At 40.7% G+C, this 22,782-nt stretch overlaps 1 long non-coding RNA gene across 1 annotated transcript in view; it reads left to right on the forward strand.

Annotated features, from left to right (window-relative positions):
* Positions 1–19,606, forward strand: part of LOC139797273 (uncharacterized) — an 85,479-nt gene extending 65,873 nt beyond the window's left edge. Inside the window, exon 2 of the long non-coding RNA XR_011726385.1 lies at positions 19,529–19,606. This is a non-coding gene — a long non-coding RNA (uncharacterized lncRNA). The remainder of the gene's footprint in view (positions 1–19,528) is intronic.
* Positions 19,607–22,782: the final 3,176 nt, after the last annotated feature.

Below are 22,782 nucleotides of genomic sequence, written 5' to 3' on the forward strand. Positions count from 1 at the left end.
GACAAACTGTACTTTTTCTAATTTATTAGTTACTACATATATCTCCAGTAAGGAAGGGCTCAGTAGCATGTATTTATCGGGTGCTGCATCCAGTTGGCGGCCGGTCACTAGTGGTGTCCCCCAGGGATCAGTGTTGGGCCCAGTTCTATTTAATATCTTTATTGATGATTTAGATGAGGGGATTGAGTCCATCATCAGCAAATTTGCAGATGACACTAATCTGGGGGGAAGTGTGGATCAGCTGGAAGGCAGGAGGGCTCTGCAGAGGGACCTGGACAGACTGGAGAGTTGGGCTGATTCCAATGGGATGAGGTTCAACAAGGCCAAGTGCCGGGTCCTGCACTTTGGCCACAACAACCCCATGGGGAGCTCCAGGCTGGGCACAGAGTGGCTGAGAGCAGCCAGGCAGAAAGGGGCCTGGGAGTCTGGATTGACAGGAAGCTGAACATGAGCCAGCAGTGTGTCCAGGTAGCCAAGAAGGCCAATGGCATCCTGGCCTGTATCAGGAACAGTGTGGCCAGCAGGTCCAAGGAAGTGATTCTGCCCCTGTACTCAGCACTGGTGAGGCCACACCTCGAGTACTGTGTCCAGTTCTGGGCCCCTCAGTTTAGGAAGGAGATTGAGGTCCTGGAGCAGGTCCAAAGGAGGGCAACCAGGCTGGTGAAGGGACTCCAGCACAGATCCTATGAGGAGAGGCTGAGGGAGCTGGGGGTGTTCAGCCTGAAGAAGAGGAGGCTCAGAGGAGACCTCATCACTCTCTACAACTCCCTGAAAGGAGGTTGGAGCCAGGTGGGGGTTGGTCTCTTTTCCCAGGCAACTCTCAGCAAGACAAGAGGGCACGGTCTCAAGTTGTGCCAGGGGAGGTTTAGGTTGGACATTAGAAAGAATTTCTTTACTGAGAGGGTGATCAAGCATTGGAATGGACTGCCCTGGGAAGTGGTGGATTCTCCATCCCTGGAGATATTTAAAAAGAGACTGGATGTGGCACTCAGTGCCATGGTCTGGTAACTGCAGCAGTAGTGGATCAAGGGTTGGACTTGATGATCTCTGAGGTCCCTTCCAACCCAGCCAATGCTATGATTCTATGATTCTATGATCTGTCTCCATTTACCCTACAATGAAAGTCAGTGGAAATGTACATCTGGCTCTTAGCACAAGGTGTCTGGTGCTCCAGCCCTCTGATCATCCCCATGGCCCTACTCTGGACAAATTCTGCTCCCTTGAGTCTGAAGGGGAGCAGGTAACCGTGAGACAAAATGTGTTCATGGTCACCTCCACCCCGCCCGGCCCAGGAACAGGGGGACGGCCTGGTGCAAGCCCCAGCTGCCACCACGGCATTTTTCACCATGGTGGAAGCGAGGGGAAATGCCCGCCAGCGGCACAAGGCACACATCTGGCGAGCCCCCGGCCTTCCCTGGCGCCATGGAAGTACCAAGGAGTGAGGGTGGGGCATCCCTCTGACGACATCGACCAAACACGGACTGCGGGTGGGACAGAGGCGGGAAGAGGGGTAGCGGGAGCCCGCCCTGCTCCGAGGCACCGCTGGGTGTCACTGGTGGGCAGCAACAATGCGAAGGCGGCACCGTGTGTGCCCGCCGCCATCTTGTCTCGCTGCGTCCAGTCCCGTCCCGTGAGGGGCAGCGGGGGATGCGTCAAGCGGAGCTGTCACCCTGTGGAGGGCGGGAGAGGCCGCTGGCGCAGCCGCCCGTCGCTTTGCGTTGTGTCGGTTGCGGGAGGACTCGGCAGAGCAGCTCCCTCCCGCCGAGCGGGCGGGCTCGGCCGGGTTTCCCGCCGCTCCTTGTTGAGGGGAGGAGGCGGGAGGTAGCGGCTGGGGCTGGGGCTGGGGCTGGGCAGATGCGATGAGCAGCGTGTACCGCAAAGTCAGGGAGCTTGCTGCCTGCGCTCGGGGGAGGCTTCGCCAGCAGCTGGGATAATTTGCTGGAAAATTTAATTTGGGCGTAAAGAGAAAATCAAATCAGGGATAGAAAAGTGATAAGAATGCTGAACAAGGGCTTGTCCTAGAAATCACAGATGAAGACAGATTTCGTTGCTGTAGAAATGGCAGAGCGTCCTGAGCTGCCTGGTGTTCAAAGGCGAGAGGACATGAGGAGGTGGTGAAAGGTGTAAATGCACAGCAAGTGCTTTTGCTTTTTATCTCTCTCATAAACCTGGAGTCAGATGTAGAGGGAAGGCAAAGCTGGGAAAATTTACTCCATTTCCTGGTCCCTTCATGGGAAGGTCCCATTGAGAGCTTTTTTTCATCATGTAACACACTTTCCTCCACAATCCCTGAATTTGGTCCATGGAGGCAGTTTGGGCAATGGCATTCATTGGGTCAGAGTGGAAGGTGGTTTCCTATTCCCCGGGTAGCCCAGTATCACAGGGTGGTGTTTCCCAAGCAGTGACCCTCCACTGAATGGGGATGTGCCTGCAGCAACAGAGGAGCAGGTTCATCCCAGTCCCATGTGTCACACTTGGCATCCCCCCTTCAGGAATGCTTCAGGATTATAATGAAAGGGGCCTTTCTGGCTAGGGCTGCTGTTAGCAACAGGCCAGGTCTAGACAGACCCTTACAGCGCTGCTGTTTGGAACCATTCACATGTGCAGGAAAGGGTATTCTGAACACTTAATAAAAAAAAGATGAAGAAAAATGAAGAAAATGGAGATGAGAAGCTTGTAGTAGAAATTATTTGTCATGACAACTGTGTGCAAAGGTAAAAGATGTTCAATGCCTTAGGCAAGCAAAGGGCCCAATTCTACTCTGACATAAGCTGTTATTTTTAAAAGTCAACTTAATGCAAACCAGAGCAGAATGAAGCCTTCCAGCTGTTACAGGAAAGCTATTCAACCTGAATGAGGTTATATCGAAGAATTAGATGTTGTCTCTTTCTGAATTATTCAAATGACAGAACAACTACAACAAACGACATAGTTCAGTATTTTAGAGGCAGGCTTTCTCCTTTGCTGTGTGGGATCTTTTCTCTGGGGACACCACCACCATTAGAGGGTAGGAATGGGAGAGGTCCTTGGATTTACACCCTTCCTCCTTCCAAAATTGAGGTGTAGGGAAGCTGAATGCAGCCCCTCATTCATGCCCTGGAAAAGCTTTACACAACCACAGTGTCACCAGCCAGACACCACAGGGCCACTGGTCTATGATGCCTTAGCAAGTTGTAGAAGGAGCTAGTGGCAGTTTCTCACTGTGATGTAAAAAAGAACACATTCTTCTGCCCATCTCCTTTCCTTCTTAGTCCATGAACTTTCCAAAATAGCTGACTATGACTATGGCCCTTCACTGGATTTTACAGGGAGGGGTGTCTTGTATCTCCCTAATAAAATATTTAAAGAGTGCCAAAGAGACCTTTGGAACTCTTCACAGAAAATTGCTATGTAAATTCAACTTTTAAAACTTTGCTGTTCAAATGACAAATCTTCATCCATCAATACCAGCAGCACTGATGCAGGAAGCATTGGCAGTCTATGAGAACACATCTTACGGCAGCAGCAAGGGCAGCTTGCAAGCCAGTTGTTTGTTGTTTGGGTTTTTAGTTCTGATGCATACAAAAAGGCACACACACATCTACTGCATCAACAAATTGCAGACAAGTCTGTAATGACAAGCATTTCTAGACAGGCTTAAGTCATCTCTCATGGTTTTACCCATGCACTTCTTATGGTCATTAAAAGTATCAAATTCCCCAATTCCTGCTAGGAATATCTGCAAGTTGAAAATGTCTTTGTAAAACAAACAAACCAACCTGTTGAGCTTGAACTGGTGGCCACCAGCCTGCAAATCTTTGGTAAAAGGTGTTGGCAGCTAGACCGAGTGTCTCTGCTGCTTAACACAAATTAGAAAGTGAAGATGGCTATAACAGGTCTTGGGAAAATATCAAATGAGTACCAGAAGGAATTAATGAATACAGGGGTTTCTTTCAATTTTATGTTTTGGCTAATCCACCACATTTAACAGTTTTACTAATTTCCTTGTTCTTAGGAATTAGCAATCCCATGTTTTATGGATTTATAAACCCTGCTATAGGTCAGGTGTCAGGGCCCCAAAACCTGCCTGTGCAGTTTGTGTCATGGCCTGATGTCAATAAAGACATAAAAAACAAAAGAGCGTCTTGCAGCTACTACAAAATTGGACATATTGAAGCCAATACCACCCCCCAAGAATGTGTAATGGTTTCTCTACTAGGCAGATAAGATTGGAGTTCATCAGAGAGTTGTTCTCTCTCTTAAAAGTGTTAGTTACAGCTTCATTTGTGAAGTTATCCATAGAAAAAAATAAAGTGTGAACTGCAGCAACATGAATACTCACCCAAGGTGTGTAATTAAAAAAAAAGCTGTGACAGGGGTGCCATCACCTGCTAACACAGACAGTAAGATATGATGGTGACAACAATCTTAAGAGAATATCGTTAGATTTGTGAATTATTCTTATATGAGTGACTATCAGGTAATCACCAGCCTTTTCAGACTGCTGAACTGAATTTGAACAGGCAAGTGTGATTTCTTTTCCTGTCAACCAGCAATTGTAGCAATTGTCCTAGGCACAGTTGTTCTCAATCAAATCACATATGTTGAAGTCTTCCTTTGTTTTGTTGCTGGTAGCAGAACACAGCTTGCTGTAGCTGATTTTCTAGTGCTTTCAAGCTGGTTTTGAGGGCCATATGAAAATTTGTTTAACCCCAAGTAAGCACAGAAGAAGGAAGTCTTTTGCACAAATGGTTAAGATCCTCAATCCAGTCCCTTTAATGTAGCAGAAAGGAGTCATAAAAGTCTCAGTTCTGCAGCGAAAGGATTCCTTTGATGTAGAGAATGTGGAATAAGCTTTGTAGAGATATTCCAAACCCTAGTGCATGGTATGTGTGCTGAGGAGCAGGGGTTCTAGATGGAGGTGCTGTGGAGTTCAAGCAGCATCCTGACCCCTGGAATGACTGTGGGGGGAAGTTGTGCACTTTATGCAGTCTGCTACATGACTGCAGTAATTTAGCCAATTTAGCAGAGGCTTCAGAATAACTCAGGCTCTGGACATCAGGCAGTTTTTTGAAGCCACTTAACACCTAACTTTCCAATCCCTTCCCAATAATTTCATATGTGTTATTTAATGATGACAAAGGCCTTAGCATCACCCATGTATTCCTGAAAAAAATTAATTCATGAAGAAACCCTCTCAGTATCAAGCTGACTTCAAATGAGCTATGTTGTTTGCTTTTTTTTCCCATTTTGTTCAGTTTGTGTTCAGAACACCTATTCTGGGATATTTGTGATTGCCTTCATTGCTGGTTCTCATCCACTATCTCTGTTTTTCATGTGAGTAGGAATACATTCTATATGTTGTTTTGAATAAAAGATTTTTTCCAAAATCTAGAGTGTGATATAGCCTTTTTTTATCCCACGGGTAAAATCCACCCTGCTGGAATGAAGCTGCCCAACCTCCCTTATGCCATCTTCCCAAATCTTCATTTGGTACTAGAATTTTAATATGAATCATCACCTTGTCTAAAATATGAGATGTCTGTGTGTGGCTCAGCTCTCACACTATCCCGTTCACATTAATTTTTTGAAAGCTTTTCCTTTCATTAGCAAACACGGTGAAACTCTAAATTGCTTACTGGCCAGAACTGGCCCACTTCAGCTTACACAAAGAGGTAGCTGCTAAAGCAAGGGTTTTCCACCCACACAAGGACTCAAGCTTCAAACATGATACACACTTTTTTTTCCTCTGTCTTCTGCTTCTCCAGCTGCAGAATGTTCCACAGAAATAGCTTGTTCCTTGTGAATTTCCATGATGCCATATTCCTCTTGAGCACAAACACTCCCTGAACTGGTTGGCCCTAGACCATTTAAAGGATATAGAGTGGGTCCCTGTGATACGTAGGCTTCATTTGGTAAGGAATGATGAGAAATAATTATTTAATGCCACAGAGAATGCTGTATAATTATTAATTTACATTTCCGCTGCACAGTAATGGCCTTATTTCCAGAATCTGTAAGGCAGCAGAATAAGTAGCACAAAACATCAAACCCTTTTTTAAAATTATTTTACAAAATATGTTGTTTTGTGCCAGTGGTGGAAAAAACAGAGGAATAATACTTCCATCAAACTGTGCTCCTTGGTATATTCAGAATTTATTCAAGACCGTGGTATATTTATAAACAACCAAATGACAGAAAAATACGGTTTGTAGTTAAGGTCCCTTATTAACACTTTGCCTGAGTGCAGAATAAGGAAATATGCAAGATTCTACAATGAATAAATGAATATTTAATAAATCTGAATGAAGACAAATTGAGTAAATCATGTTGTAAAGGCAAACAAATATATCTTTATTCTTTATAATATAGGCAATAATTCCAAATTGCACGTGACAAGGTATGCCTTATGTAATAGGGTGAATGTGCTGCTAACTATGTGGAGTACAGTTTAGTTGAGAAAATGTATTTTTAAATTTCCATAATGGGGGAAGGCAGCATGTCTGAGGTTACTCACATTTCAGATTATTATTACTGAAGACTTTTTTTACATCATTACTTTTTAATACAAATGCTGTTTGCTTCCACTTTACAATTTACTCTGGTTTGGAGACTGAAGATACAACATGTCATTGCATGGAATGCAGGTTCTGTTAGAACTAAGCAGTTATTTTACTGAACTTTACACATATATCTAGTAAAAAAATAGTTTTCTGCTGTTTTCATTAAACATCCCACCTGCTTCAGTCTTTTCCCATGGAAAAAAAAAAAAGCAGCCTAACGAACAAACTAAGTTTTGAATATATGTATACTTTGTATTTGGGCAAAGAAATTTTCTTTCTAAGTTGAAATTTGTCAAGAGAAGATAAAATATTATTGGACATCTGCAACAAACTTGTAATTAAGTGCATTTCTTTCCCTCCTTTACACCCCTGTAGCATCATGGAAGGTTTGGGTTGAAAGGGACTTTAAAGCTCATTTAGCTCCTACGCCTCTGTCATTGGCAGGGACCCCACCCACTGCACCAGGCTGTTCAAAGCCCCATCCAACCTGGCCTATAGAGTCATATTTATTTTTTTCCAAAAGAGGAGTGTGTAATGCTGTAGGGGTAGTGATTACATAAAACTGCTGTATAGAGTTTGTCCACTAGGTGGTCCTTAAAGACGTATTTAAGAACATTGCTTCAGGCTTAAAGTCTTCATATTTAAGTACATACAAATTAATGCAAATATCTACTTTATTATAATATCTAGCTGGTATGGCTAAAATGATTGTAAAAATTTTTCTCTCTCCTGTATTCAGTAAATATTCATCAAACAAAGGATGTGAAGGATATTTCATGTAAGATTCTGTTCTGCATATAAACCATGAGATTTCTTATAAATCAAGTTGTTTAAGTGATTTCAGCAGGGTTACCTGCAGAAGCCAATCCTCTGTATGTGGAGAAAACCTCATTTGTAGCTCACATGCTCCATTTATACTATGCTAAGCACTTGGAAACAATGCAATTCATTGGCATTGCATTGATGTCAAAAGTTGAAGGGGGGGGAGGAGGGAAGCGAGAAGGAGCTAATTATAGTTAAAAATAGCATTGACGTAGCTGTAAACAAAAATATATAGCACTGGCAGTATATATATAGTACTATTCAATATATTTATTGATGAGCTAGATGAGGGAGTAGAGTGCACCATCAGCAAGTTTGCTGGTGACACAAAACTGGGTGGAGTGGCTGACACCCCAGCGGGCTGTGCTGCCATTCAGAGGGACCCAGGCAGACTGGAGAGTTGGGCAGGGAGAAATTTGATGAATTACAACAAGGGCAAGTGTAAAATCTTACATCTGGGAAAGAACAGCCCCAGGTACCAGTATAGGCTGGGAACTGAGCTGTTAGAGAGCAGCATAGGGGAAAGGGATCTGAGGGTGCTGGTGGATGGAAGGATGACCATGAGCCAACAATGTGTCCTTGTGGCCAAGAAGGCCAGTGGCATCCTGGGGTGCATTAGAAGGGAGGTGGCTAGTAGGTCTCTACTCTGCCCTGGTGAGGCCACATCTGGAATGTTGTATCCAGTTCTGGGCCCCTCATTTCCAGAAGGACAGGGAACTGCTTGAAAGAGTCCAGCACAGAGCAACCAAGATGATGAAGGGAGTGGAACATCTCCCTTATGAGGAAAGGCTGAGGGAGCTGGGGCTCTTCAGCTTGGAGGAGAATGAGGGGTGACCTCATCAATGTTTATAAATATGTAAGGGCTGAGTGCCAAGAGGATGGAGCCAGGCTTTTCTCAGGGGTGACTAACACTAGGACAAAGGGCAATGGTTATAAACTGGAGCATAGGTGGTTCCATATAAATATTAGGAAGAATTTTTTCACTGTGAGAATGACAGCACTGGAACAGGCTGCCCAGGAAGGTTGTGGAGTCCCCTTCCCTGGAGACATTCAAAGCCCACCAGGATGGATTCCTGTGTGACCTGCTGTAGGTGACCCTGCTCTGACCTCTTTCGAGGTCCCTTCCAACCCCAGACTTTCTATGATTCCATAATTTGATGCACGATGATGCACTATCAAAAATTTTAATATGTATACCAACAGGAATAAAAAAAATTCTCACACTCTGGGCTTTAAGAATGACAAAATTCAAAGAAAAAATACAGTAATTTACACCTACCAAATGGGCACTGATTATGAGAGCCAGGTAAAAATACTGATGTCTGTCTCTAAGATGTGCCAAATGATATTGGCATTAGAACTTTCTCATTATGCAGCAGACACATTTTGCAAGAGTTTAGAAACTAAGAAATTAAAACGTTTCAAACAGTTTTAAAAGTTATATTCTGTGATAAAAAGAGAAACTCTAAGTCCATGAAATAGATTTGCAGCCATTATGGATGTTTTTTAATGTAGTAGTGTTAAATTTCTAAATACATTGGACTAATTTCCATACTCGTTTTTTACTTAGTTCTCATTTTGAGTGTGTAAAGTATGATTACATTAGTCTGCATTGATTCATAGAGAATGTAGCATGGACTCTTGTCTTTTTATTAATGAAAGGAAAAATAAGATAGAGTTATAGAATGCAATGAGGTTTAAAAATGAGTTTGCTTCACTTTATAGCAGTTCTGCTGCAAATTATGGCAAGATTGGCAATTCTAAACTGTGTATTGCCTGTAGTACAAACCATTCCTAATGAAAAAATGATGTAATCAAGAAGTGTAGAAAGACAGGAGACTCAGTATTTATCTCCTTTTTTACGAGCAGGGCTTCCTGCTATAAACTGGTGAATTTACTCAAGTATTAGAAGAAAGACATTACCACTGTAGCAGAGAAATTGATATAATATTCACAGACTAAGAACAGGGGGAGAACAGGAATTTCCTTGTTGTTTCTTCTGATAGCAACTGAGCTAAAAAGCTCAATCTGGTTACAGTGTTTTCCCAAAATGTTTCACAAATGGAAAGAAGGAAATCACTGCTTGCTCCAGCGACCTTTTGATAGTCCAAAGCAGCTGTTTGATAGGCCATAGAAATTTAATACAAGCATTTTGGAAACCAAACATGCTGTGTGATCCTGTGAGTAAAGTCGAGGTTGGAAGAATTATTCATATTGGCATTGAGTCAAGACTAAAACATTCACAGAAATTAGGGAAGATACTAATTTACATAATTTGTAATTTGTAACAAATAACTGTTTAAAGGAAAACATATAAGAACTGGGGAAAAATGGAAAGGTAAATCCAGTAAAACCAGCTTCAATTTTTGGTATTCTGGTAAAATATATTCAAAGCAAAAGTGTCATAGTAAAGAGGAAAAAAGACACAAGTCACAGGAAAAATAAGTAAAAATTCTTTCCCCTTTTTTCCCTGCAGCAGTGGTGGTGCTTCCTATTTGTTCAAATCTGTATGTAGTACAAACAAATACAGCCTTTAATAAAGCAGTCTTTTCACATTAAGCTTCTGAACAGGGAATTATCCTCCTACTCTAGCTTCTAATTTCCTCTTCCTGTCCCATATATAAAACAGCTGGGTGCGGTTGTCTGATGGGACCAGCTGCTTTGGTCTCCCAAACTATTTTACCCCTTCCTGCCTGTTGCATGAGCTCTGCTCACTTTCAGGAAAAAGGAGGAAGGTAAGGAATTTTGGGGCTGTTTTTTTCATGGCTGTTTTAATCTCTAAACCTCTTAGAAGTCAAATTAGCTCTGTATTTGTTCCATGAGAAAAGCTGAAAAGAAAATACATTAATGAAGGAGCAGTAACTCAAAGCATGCTTTAGAGAGAAACTCCAGAGCTAAAACTATAAAAAAATTCTTCCTAACTTGTTTTGTTCAAGAGTAAAGGCAAAGCTATTTCAGCTAGATGAAGAAATTTTTCAGCCCCTCTGCAAAGGGATGAGAGCAATGGGTGTTTCAGTTACAAAAATTAGACCTTATCTGAATGTGAAGACTGGAGAGATTAAGGCAAAGAGAATCTTCTCAAGTTTATGACACAAAGAGGCTACTAATCATGTGGGGTAGTTCAGTGACTGAAATCAAGAGATGGTGAAAGATAGAGGAAAAAGGAAGAGCATACTAAAGGTATTCTGGGCTTTAGCTGCTGGTAACATACCCGTTAGGTTTCATTGATGCTAATAAAGATTCCTGCCAGGGAATTCCTGACTCCCTGAACCCAGGGAGTCAACAAACAAGTCTTTAGTCTTGAAAAGAAGGTGAAATATACTAAAGGATAACATAACTTAAATGTGGTATAGAGCACAGAAAACTGGAGGAAAAAATGGGAGAGTCCTGGAGCATTGGTTGAAGAAATTGGGCAATGGGGCTATGAAAATTTCAGTGAAATTAGGGGTGTGAGGATGTAGCTATTTATTTGCACTGCTGGGTATTCAAAATAATGGTACTTAGAGGTAATGAAAATGGAGTAAGTGGCTGTGAGATTTGTCTAGGAAACATCCACTTCAAACTCTAATGACAGAGTATTTATTGAAATGTGAGGAGGAAAGCCAGATTAGACAGGATCTTTGCTGCAAGTGCTGTGGAAAAAATCCTCTATGTAATGGTATTCACAAAACAGAATGTGTTTAAGAGAAGAAGGAAGTCAGGTTGTGTTTTGCTGTGGTTTGTTGTTTATTTTTTGGGGGGGTGGGGGGTAGTATTGTTTGTGCATTTTAGGAGGACGAGATTGTTCTGTATTTCCATTTGAAGATGGAAGTGGGGAAAAAATGTGCATCAGGAGCCTGTTGGGGAAGTTCAGGAGGTAGTTATAGACTGGCTGGAGGAATCACAGAATCATAGCATGATGTGATTGTCACAGTTGGAAAAGACCTCTAAGATTACTGTGTCCAACTGGCACACACACCCCCCCCGGGGGCTCCTGGCCTTGTTAAACCTCATTTTATTGATTTAGGGCCACTGGTCCAGCCCGTCCAGGTCCCTTTGCAGAGCCTGCCTACCCTCAGGCAGATCAACGCTCCCACCCAACCTGGTGTTATCTGCAAATTTACTGAGGAAGCCCTCAATCCCCTCCTAGGTCATTGATAAGGACAGCACTGGTGACTGGCTGCCAGCTGGACTTAACTCCATTGACTGCAACTCTGGGCCCAGCCATGTAGACAGTTTTTAACCCAACTAAGAGTATATGTGTCTATGCCATGGGCCACCAGCTTCTATAGGAGAATGCTGTGGGACACGGTGTCAAAGGCTTTACTAAAGTCCAGGTAGACAATGTCCACATCCTTCCCCTCATCCAGGGAAAACAGATGAGAAACTGATGCACTTGCACTTGAGTGTTGATCTATCCATGGATAGGGCAAATGCAAATATTTCATTATTACTGTAGTTCTCAAATGCTTCAGCAGTGCTAAAGCATGTCTTTGCAGATTCCTTTTCCTTCTTCACCACCATGGAAATGTCTTGAACATAATCACTGAAAGCAAAAGTTGATTGGTAAGAGTAAGAACAAGTCATGCTTTGTCAGGCTTCTTATGAGAGACTGTCACAGTCATGTAGTGAAAAGGGAAGTAGAGAAAGGCAAAGTTCTGAACTGAGGTCAGTAGAGATGGCAGTCTGGAGATTTACTCATGCTGATGGGGTGGGACCAAAAGTTTTCTGATGTGGAGAGTCATTCTGATCACAGGCTTGTGCCAGAGACAGGCTTGTTTTCCAGATCAAGAGCAGAAGTGGTGGAGGAAGCAGATGTTTGAGGAGCTTGGCAAAATGGACAAAATGCTGAGGCCCAGAAGAGTTAGGAGAGGGGAAGGAGGGAGCAGCCTACAGTAAAAATCAGCAGCAATGGATGGGGGGGTCTAGAGAGCAGATGCAGAGTTGTCTGCCATTTGTTGATCTAGGGAGGCCCTGTGCTTGAGAAATGTGAATTAGTAAATAATAAGAAGAATGCATCCAAATATAACAAAGCCACTTAGTGGCATCTCTCTGCAAAAATATTCAAAGTCACAAAGGTAATTTCATAGCTGTCAGTGCAACCCATTACACAGACAGCAAAGAGCCATTTTAGGGTGTGTGGGGAGAGAAGGAATCCCAAGAACGCTGCTTAATTCCTGTGCTTCCCAGCTGACTCTCATTGCCTGGGGTTACAAACAGGGTGGAGAGGAGAGAAGGAAGCCCTGGCAATTGCAGGCAGTACAGGAGGTAGAACAGAATGGTCACTTGAAAAAAATAAAAAAAACCCATTAAAAAAAAAAAAAAAAAAAAAACTTGAAAAAAAATTTCCTTGGGGTGAAGTCAGTTTTTTCTTCTACCTATTGAAGTATCCAACTGATAAAGTGATACAGGGTAACCTGAGGGTGGGGTTGCAGCTGATTTTTTTCCTTCTATAAAAATAGAGAAAAAGTGTCTGCAATGACATCATAAAACTGTACTTTTTTTTTTTTTTTTTCTTCTTTCACAACATGGTGGTATTTTTTAGCAGCATGTTTCCCATCAAACACAGATTCCCATTGTATGAACTCTACCTCGTATTAGTAAGAGAACCATGGTTTGGAAAGAGTTTTCAGCAGAAAAGCTATCTCCATCAAACACATCTGTAAACATTCGGCTCTTCTTCACACAAAAGAGTTTCATCTGTGAATGTTGCATCTAGGAGTCAAATGGAGAGATGAGGCAGGATTCTCAGCACCTGCTTATAAAAGCATATATAAAAGTATGAATTCCATCACATGTCATCAAAACCACACAAGCAAAATACTAAACTATTCACATAAGTCCATGCAAACAGCAGAAGCAAACCAAACAGTTTTAAAACCAACATAATTGAACATGAAAGAACCGTCAGAGAACATGACAGTGAGTCCTGTGTTATTTCATGTTTCATGCAACACAAATGTGACACCTTGTCCCTTAGGTTGGTAGACATTTATCAAACCTATCACCACACTTGAAAGGATAATGCTATCAAAGGGGAGAAGCCTTTTGTATATTCACTTTGTATTCTTTAAGAACTACAGACCAAAGTAATAAATGGCATCTTGGGCGATTTTTCACATGAGAAGCCAGTGTGTCATGCAAAATGTTTTATTCCATGCCACACTGTCCTTCCATGTTACACTGCTTGTTTTTCAGTACCAGGATAGCCTTTATTATGTGTGGAGTGTTTTGTGGTTTGGTTTTTTGGGTTTTTTTTTTAAAAAAAAAAAAAAAAAAAGATTACTTTTGGACAAAATAATGGCTTTGCTGAGCTGCACTCCTGCTAACATTTTGTATTACAGAAGCACTGTAAATCTCGTTTCCTTCTGACTTTGCCCCATGCTTTCCCTAGCAGTGTGACAGCTCCTGACAGCTCATAGCAGAGGTGGGGAAAATGCCCTTGTTTTGCTGCTTGAGAACACCTCTCAGGAATTCAACCAAGTGTCAAAGTCAGACTGAACAGAAAATTGTTTATTCCATTGACCTGTTCTGGTGGATCTATCTATGGATAGGGCAAATGCAAATATTTCATTATTAGTCTAGTTCTCAAATGCTTCAGCAGTGATGAAGCATGTCTTTGCAGACTCCTTTTCCTTCTTCACCACCATCTCCAGCATCTGTGCTCTCCTTTCTCAGTCCCCACCAGTCTTTTTCGAGATAACCAAATTTAAGGCTGTAAACTTACAGTGCCTGTGTGATGACATCTCTGCCATGAGTGTTGAGTAAAGCACAGCGTGGTCCATGACCTGAGTTTCACGTATCGGTGTTGAGATCCATCACCCAGTGCCATTGCAGAGCAGTTGCTGGAGGATGTTGACCATTGCCTTGTTTGACCTTGGGACTGCAGACACAGAGAACTGCTGAAGCTTGTTTCTGGCTTTAGCCTGGTGATCTTAAGCCCAGGTTTATTCGATTAGTTTGCATGCTAAGCAAGTTGGGATGACATCATGGGTGCAGACTTTGAATTCAGCTGAGATTGGGGTGCCTCTGGGTCCTCCCTGCTTATATGTTTTTCCCATGGTTATGGCTTCTTCAGTAGGTAACTCCCCCAGAAGAGATATATGGCCTGACACTTAGCAGAGTGGCAGGCGAGCCTGCAGAGTCTGCTAAAACATTTGTGGGAGTCTGGAAACACTTTAGAGGCTGATAGATAAGAAGTTAGAAACCTCTGAAGTTTTCAGGAGGAAACCAAGATTTATGGTGACTATGAAGAGCAGGAAATCAAAACTGTTAAGAAATCAGCTTCAGGTCATCATAAAGTTCTGATCTCTAGTTTCACATTAAGGAACAGAATACTACTAGCAAATCCTGCCTGTGGCAATAAATAAAATTAATAATTAGCTACTATATACTGCTTTTCATCTATAGATCCCAGTGATAAGAAGAACGCAGTGAAAGTCTAATTTATTGCAGCTAAATAGTTGACTGTTAAACATTTCTTTTTGTGGGACTGTAAATTCTACCTGTTGACATGAGCTCAGTTCTAGCTGCTTTCTGGACTGGATTGCTCTATTGTTTAGAATTAACTCCTTGAAGACATTTTTCAAGAGTTATTGTTTCTTTCTGTGTGTTATGAAAAGAAGACATCTCAAAGGAGAGAAAGCAAAATAAAATGGCAAAAATACTTCAGCACTAATTGTTACCATGGCCGTATTTATTGTTATACAAATCAATTAGGACCATATTTTATGAGTCTTAATTGAGGAAAACTGACATTTTTTTTTCTGTAAAACTTGTTCATAGGATATGTAATCTTTTAATATCATAATTTGTCTGCCACTATAGGAAACACTATAGTACAGTCTAAAAGGGTAAGATCATGTTGCAAGGTGTACCTACTGTACATCTTTTTAAAGTAAGTAATAAAAATCTGAAGTGCTTATTGAAACAAAAATGCTAGTGAGAATTTTTTACTTACTTAAAGCTTTGGAATTTTCCCTATATTTAACCACAGATTTTGGGCTTAACTCCCCCAAATTTTTAATAATTTAGTGATCTTTATAGTGTTTGTTGTCCCAACTGAAGACCGTTTAACTGAGATTGGGGTTCATGCAATGAAGAGTAAATTTGAAATTGAAGTTCTTTACAGTTGTCCAAAATTGGTTCCCCAAATTATTGGTCATTGTTGCAGCACACATTTATAGCTACAGTATATATTTTAATACCTAATGCCTGTATCCAGGTTACAACAAATTACTGAAAGTGTGAAGAAGACGTGTAAGACTTGGACAATGTCTTTGTTGTATTTTGAGAGAAATCCAGAGGATATCCTTTAGTGTAGGCTTGTTTGTTTGAACAATTAGTAGGGATGTATGTTCCTAAATGTGGCTGGAAGCTACACTTGGAAGTAAGCCAGAACCCACATGCTTAAGCATATCTGATGGCTTAGTGTGATCACAGAAAATAGAGCAGTGACCCTTAGCTGTTGAATCTTTTCTTTAGAGAATTGTGGGAAAAAGGAGGCAGATGGCAGCATGGGTTCAAATCTTTGATTTATCTAAGTCATTGGTATTTCTGCCAGACTTCTCTTTCAAGTCTGATGAGAGTCAGAAGTGTAGAAGTGTATGTCCTTTTTAAGTTACATATGACATGGATACTGACTGACGACAGTGCTTATGTTTATTGTGGCCTTGAAACTAAGCCAACCAGATGTTTTTTGAAAGTTTGGATAAAAATGTAAACTTTGAAGCCCTGTATCACTCTTGGTGTGATAAAGGTGTGTTAATATACTTTGTACAAGAGGGACTTCTTAAAAAATTAGATCAAGGAATTCCTGCTGCCACTCAGGTCATCCTGGCAGCCAAAATTAGTCAGCTAATAAGGAAAGGGACAAACATGTGCATTTTCTTTTTAAGGAAGAATAAGCTGGAATTGGTGAGGGTGGCAGGGATCTCATGGGGAAGCAGAAGGTCCATCACAAGTACAATAGGAGAACTGCAAGAGGAGGTGCTGCTTTGATGATCTTTTTTTGGAGTGAAGGGGAACTTCTAAAAATAGTAAAATGTGATCATCCAGTACTGGCTTTTGTTACCATCACCCACTTGAGTTCTGCTTTCAAGATTTATTATATCACTCTTAAATCTCTTGGAGTCATTACAATCTTGCCTTTCATCTAGCCTGTATATAAATAATTGATCATCATAAGGATTGAAAACTGTGGAAATGAAGACAGCTTAACAGAGATATTCTTTATGACATCAATTACAGAGGGAATCATTTGATGAGAACAGAGAATATTTCAAATGGTACAATAATGCTAGCTCCTAAAATTACTTTGTGTTTGAAATTAAATGTGTACACTGATTGGTTCTGTTGCCAGTTTATGGAGAAAGTATATTATGGTTCAATGAAAAAGATGGTTAATTATCTGCGTACAGGGCTTTCTTCTCCCCTCCCCTACTTCTCTGTTACACGAGAGTAACTGTTGAAATCAGCTGTGTACAAATGGTGAAAAGTGAGTCAGGCCTATGTTTTGTAAGTAATTTATTGCAAGCATTTGCAGTACTGAGAGAGGAAATATTTTAAACTCCCTGTGTGTGTTCTGTTGGCAGCAGTCATGTGCCCTGGGCCACGGGTGTCGTAGGGTTAAACACTGAGTACTACAATGGTAGTTGAGCACTTTTGTTGTCTTAAAAACCTGGTAACATGCTAGAATACTGTAAACAGCATCATTAAGTGTGTTGAAAGGAAGTTGAAGTTCAAGCAGTTTTGTTTTGTTTTTTTTTTTTAGATACTTAATGTAGTGTTGACTGGTGGATTTATGCATTTGGCTTGACTGAAGAGGACACTTCCTCTCCATTTTGCTAGCTTGTCTTGTTGATATTTTGTGTCTTTCCTCTGTTCATCCCAGTGCAGGCAACAGGTGGTTTGCACCAATATTCAAACTAAAGGGTGCTATATTCATGCTTTTCCAGGAAGTGTGCAGTGAGGTCAGGAGGTCTTCTTGCCTCTAGCTGCTAGGACCACACTGAGCATGTGACAGGCAATAATGTCATTTTAGTTGATCTGCCCATGGAAAGAATGACAGGTCAAAAAACCCACACTGTGCTTCAATTTGTGTGAACAAGTGACAGTGACTTTGTTGTCATGAGTAATGAAAAAAACTATCTTAAATGCAATGTGTTAAGAGCTTGGGTTTTTATGATTGACTTTTAGGACTAGACAACATCAAACAGAAATGCTTCATGTATTGTTTTATGGTGGACAGTCCTAGAAAGTGATAGAGTTGCAAAAGCAGAATTAAATTATAAGCTTGAGTTCCTGTGCATTTGTAGTCACTGAGGAAGGTCCAAATTAGTGTGGGTGATAAAGGTGGGATTATTTCTGGGTGTGTTTCATGTATTTTTAAGACATATCTCTACTTTTTAGTTTAAAAGTGTATCTGCTCCACTGACATCTAATGTAAACTCTTTTACAACAGGTTGGTAAGGTTATGTGTTGTAAATGCCAAATTGCAAAACTGGGGAGTTGGGATGAGAGAGATTACAAAGTTCTTGATGAAAGTTAACTAGTATTTATCTTGTTGAGGATCCAATTCAGCAAAATACTGAAGTGTGTGCTTTGAAATCAGGTGGTCTTCAGGCTGAAATATTTTGGTGCCAAATTTCCACAGATACTGTGTGAATAATACATATGTTGATTGTGATGGCTTCTCTTTCTGTCCTTTGACTCTTGACCAAATTATCACAATAGAGCCTAATAGTTCCTTTTCTTATTGTTATTTATACCTTTAAGGGCAGAAACCAGTAGCCTGCATTAATTATGCTGTCCATGTACTGGTATCCAGTAGGTACAAAACAATTGCTTTGCAGGAATATGGAAACAGTCCTTGGTTGCCTGTAAATGTAGAAGTCTGTGCTGTGTAAGGAGTTCAGAGGAGGTGCTTGATTTTTGTGTAAAATTGTTTAACTCCAGGCCAGCAATTAAACAAATGACAGAAGCTCTCTACTAACCCCCCTCCCCTCCCTGATAGAGAAAGGAGAGAATAAGGGAGAGAGACTTACTGGCTGGAAACTAAATTACACAGCTTTAATGAAACAGTAATGATAAAAAAAAAAATTATTAAATATATACAAATATACACAAAAGTGATACCACAGTCCTCTCCCTCAGTGACACTCACATCACTATCAAGGCTGCAGGGCAGCCCTGGGAAAGTCCGAGGCTGGGATCCTGGAGTCAGAAGTAGTTGAGAGCTGGAGGCAGGAACACAGGGATTCAGGAGGGCATGGATCAGGATCAAAGGCAGGAGAATGGAGAGAATCCTCCCCGGGTGCCATCATGAATAAAGAAAATCCCTTGTGATCCCTCAGCTTTATACAGAGTGTGACACATATGGGATGGAATACTCCATTTGGTCAGTTCTGGTCACCAGTCTGCTCCTGGCCTTCCTAAAGGAGGGTTGCAGGTGTGGCTCCTTTACTCCCTTTCTCTTTTCAGAGCACAAGATGTTTCAGAATGAAGCAGTGGTTCTACATGCCATTCTCCAGCTGTAACTATAAACTTTGAGCATTATCAGTCCTAGAAGCAGACGCTGAGAAACTTGCAATTAATTTCAGCAAGTGCAGCCACATAGAGGAGAGGAGACTTAGCTGGAAGTAAAATTACAATGAAGAAAATTAGTTCTATCATGGCCCAAAACCAGACATGTGTATTACGGTTTTGTCTTAGACAAAGTGTTCTTTCTTTCAGAAACATGTTGGCATCTGACACAGAATTTCATCAAACCTCTGCTTTCACATAGGGTGCTGATTGGCCAGGAAAGACTATTGCTTCTCACAATTTAAAGTGATGCTTGTGTGACGAGAGAAGAATATATTGATATCAGTGAGGGGTAGGAACAATGTCCCACCACAAAGTGTGGTAGGTTCAGCATGGAAGATGCCAGTGGTAACTGTGCATTTAGGTAATTTATGAAATATTTCTTCTGGGTTATTTATTAGAATTCTTCTCCTGCTGCTTTTTTCTTTCGTATCTTAGTGGTGATCATACCTAGCAACACCTAGAAGAACATATATATTGCATATTGACCCTGTTAATTGTGGTTGTGTGAAATCATTTAGCCTAAAGAATATTATTAGAGTGTTTTTGCAGAAGCTTTTGTGGCCATGCTACAAATATCTCATTGTTGTAGGTGAAGAGAGAGAAAAAAAAAAAAAAAAAAAAAAAAAAAAAAAAAAAAAAAAAAAAAAAAAAAAATCACCAAACTAGTAAGAAGGAAACCTTCCTACAGCCAGGTGTAGGAAATGAGCCAGCATATATTTTCAGGACATTATGTTAGAAGGAGGTCTGGTCATCCAGGGAATCAAAAAGAGAGAAGGTAAGGAAACTTTTTGTAGGACAAATAGAAGTTCAGAGACTGGCTGGAAAGAAAATTGTACTACTGTTGCATAGAGCAGCCATTTTTGAATATCACTTACTTGCATATTCTCCAGGCCAGGCTTGCACAAATCACAGTCTGAATAAGCATACAGATTTTAGTACCAATCAATTGCTTTTAGGTGGTTCTTAATTGTAATTTTACATAGAAAAAGTTAAATGCATGTGATTACTTATAGGGGTTTGGTTCCAAGAGTTCAAGATTGCTTTAAGAAGTTAATGGGAACTACAAAGTGTAATACAATATCTTGTTGATTTAGAGAGTAGTTTATTTTCTGTATTTCTTCATTTTAGAGACACTCAGGTATGAAGAACAGATGTGCAGATGTTAGCCTGGTGTGTAGTGTACCCAGAGGGAGAAGTGATTTTTAAAACAGATTTCTTTTTAAGGTGTGGGTGTAGTACCTTTAGGGGTTATCTTTCTGAAACTTCTAGCTGACATTTCTAAATTGCTGCTGAGGAAACAAGCCCTTCTATCTCCATAATATCAAAAGGAAACTTAAGAAGTAAATGTAAGATCTTTTCCCACTGCTGAAAGATGTCATTTTTGTTTGCTATTTTGCAAAATGTTCAAAGTTGTTTTTCCATTACAAATTGTAGCAGTGTCCTCTGGGAAAACAAGTACAGCACTTTAACTGTGTCATCACAGTTACTGCCTTCTGCTACAACTAAAGGTGTAAAGTTAAAGGTGGGGAAGGTATAGTATGTTTAATTGATTATGAAAGCTGTGGACATGCATATTCTATATACACACACAAGAAGAAATCTGAGGGGAGGAAGCAGAGTATCTGTGCAAATTTACAGACAGGTTACATCTGGCAACACTAAGTACTGAACATTTTCTGACATTCACTGAAGCAGTTAAATCTGATTGTAATACTCCAGCTTTTAATGTGCTTTAGCAGTTCCTAATTCTGAATCTATAGTGCACACTATAAAACATGGCATTAACTCATCAATTGCTGTGGTGTTATGACAACCCAAATCATAGACTGGGACACTAGACTGGAATGGCTATTTATTACCTGGGGTTCTGTGCAGATGGAACAAAAACTGAAATTACACGGAGACCCAGGACATCTTGTTTGTGCAATGCAGTTACACGTTGTACAACTCTCTGCTGTCTGGGACTACATGCAGTCCTGCATAGAGCTAGCTGAAGGTCTATCATTCATTGAAATTTTCCCCATTTTAAAATAATTGGTAGCTGACACTCCCAAGGTGGGTTTTCGTGTCATCAGCTTCAGTTGCCTGTAGTTTATTGTCCTGGAACATCTTCCGAAATGGAGGGATGAACTAGAAGCACCCTGGCGTTCCCTTGATCTCACCATTAGTGCTAAAAGGAGGATGGACAGCCAGCTCAGATGGGATTTTATTAATTTTGGCTGAAATTAGGTGAACCTCACCCAGCCTTGGTAAAAGGGGACCAGCCTCCCAGCATTATTTCATGGTGACCTTTTTTTCCACATGTCCTGCTTGTTTCAGACCCTTGCTACCTGCAAAGACTGATAGCTTTTCTCTCTCCACTCAATACTTCATTGATTAATTGGCTGGCTTACTGTGCAGCTTCCAGCCCTCTGGAACCCATGGGTTTTCATGCAGGAAGGTGTTTTCTAGCAAGGAACTGAACAGGTCAATATTTTCCTCACAAGCAATTCTCCAACTTAGTTTCTCTGCAGGAGAATGGCCTGAGGCCACAAATGCCCATGTGATATGACTGTATTGGCTACATATGTTCTTCTTTGCTACAGCCTATATGTTTTATCTTCCTCACCTGCATAAAAAACAAACAAAAAAAATAATAATAATAAAATAAAAATAATAAAAACCTGTGGGGCTGTTTTGGGCATGGCCCACTTCACAAGGATGATTTAGGCTAAAGCTATTAATGTTTGTAAGGCACTTGGAAAGCCTTGCGAGTACAAACTTTTGCACTATTGTAATGTTTATTGAGAGCTTCTGAAGTTGAATTCTGCCAACAGCTTTTGCATTTAGAAAGTATGATCCATCACTAAATAATAGCATGAAGTTAATTCAACAAAATATTTAAAAGTTTGAACTCCTAGACCTAGTGGGGTAATAAGAACTTCCTCTTTAGCTTGCTTTTACAGCCCAGATTGTCTAGATATCTACATCAAAATGTAACTAATACTAGTGTAAAAGGGAAGCTGAAGTACCTCCAGGGCAGAACTAGAATTGCTCCACTGACTTACATTCTTTTCCTATTGAAATCCTTGGAAAAACCTGCTCTTAACATTAAGGGGACCAAGGCTAAACTTGCACAGAATGTTTTGAAAATTCCAAACTAGTAATTAAATATTTGGATTTAACCGTAATGACCCTTGCAAATTTTTTGCCAAAGCTTCACTCAAAATTAATGATGTGTGAGTCCCTAATAAATAGTCCTTAGTAAAACTGTGTGTTATGCTCCTTCTGAAAAGTCGTATATTTCTTATGGTGGGTTTCTCCCCAGCTGTCTCCCCAGTATTCTGTTTTATAATTTTCTCCCTGCTAGGAGTTTGTATAAACCCTGCAACTTGTGTTTCTGCACAGCAACACATGTGCATCTGTGCATGGCCACATGAAGAGGATAACCTCGGACTCAATAGCACGGTCATCTTCAGACTGAAAAAATACTTTCTGTAGGTTCATTTCTTATAATTAGCTTTCTGATTTCTTCTTGTTAAATCATGTAGTGCTTGTGAAATATAAGGCTCCCAGACTGTCAGTCAGAACTGTAAAGCCTTTCACAGACCATAAATTCACATTCCAATAGTTATAAATAGAAAACACTATTGCAGTGGTTGTAAAACTCTTTCTCTGATGATTGTACATTGTACTACACCAACAAATCAGAAAAAGAGATGGTTTGGATACTGTTGTCAGCATCTTTTTGCTCAGAATTTGCATAGAGCCAATATGTGGCTCGTGATGATGATTTGTAGTATCTGTTATCACCTTTCATTTTGATGTTTGCTTTCATTTGCTCTGGGAGAAAGGAAATACAGGATACTCCAGA

The sequence above is a fragment of the Heliangelus exortis genome, chromosome 6, assembly GCF_036169615.1.
Source record: "Heliangelus exortis chromosome 6, bHelExo1.hap1, whole genome shotgun sequence".
Taxonomy (NCBI): domain Eukaryota; kingdom Metazoa; phylum Chordata; class Aves; order Apodiformes; family Trochilidae; genus Heliangelus; species Heliangelus exortis.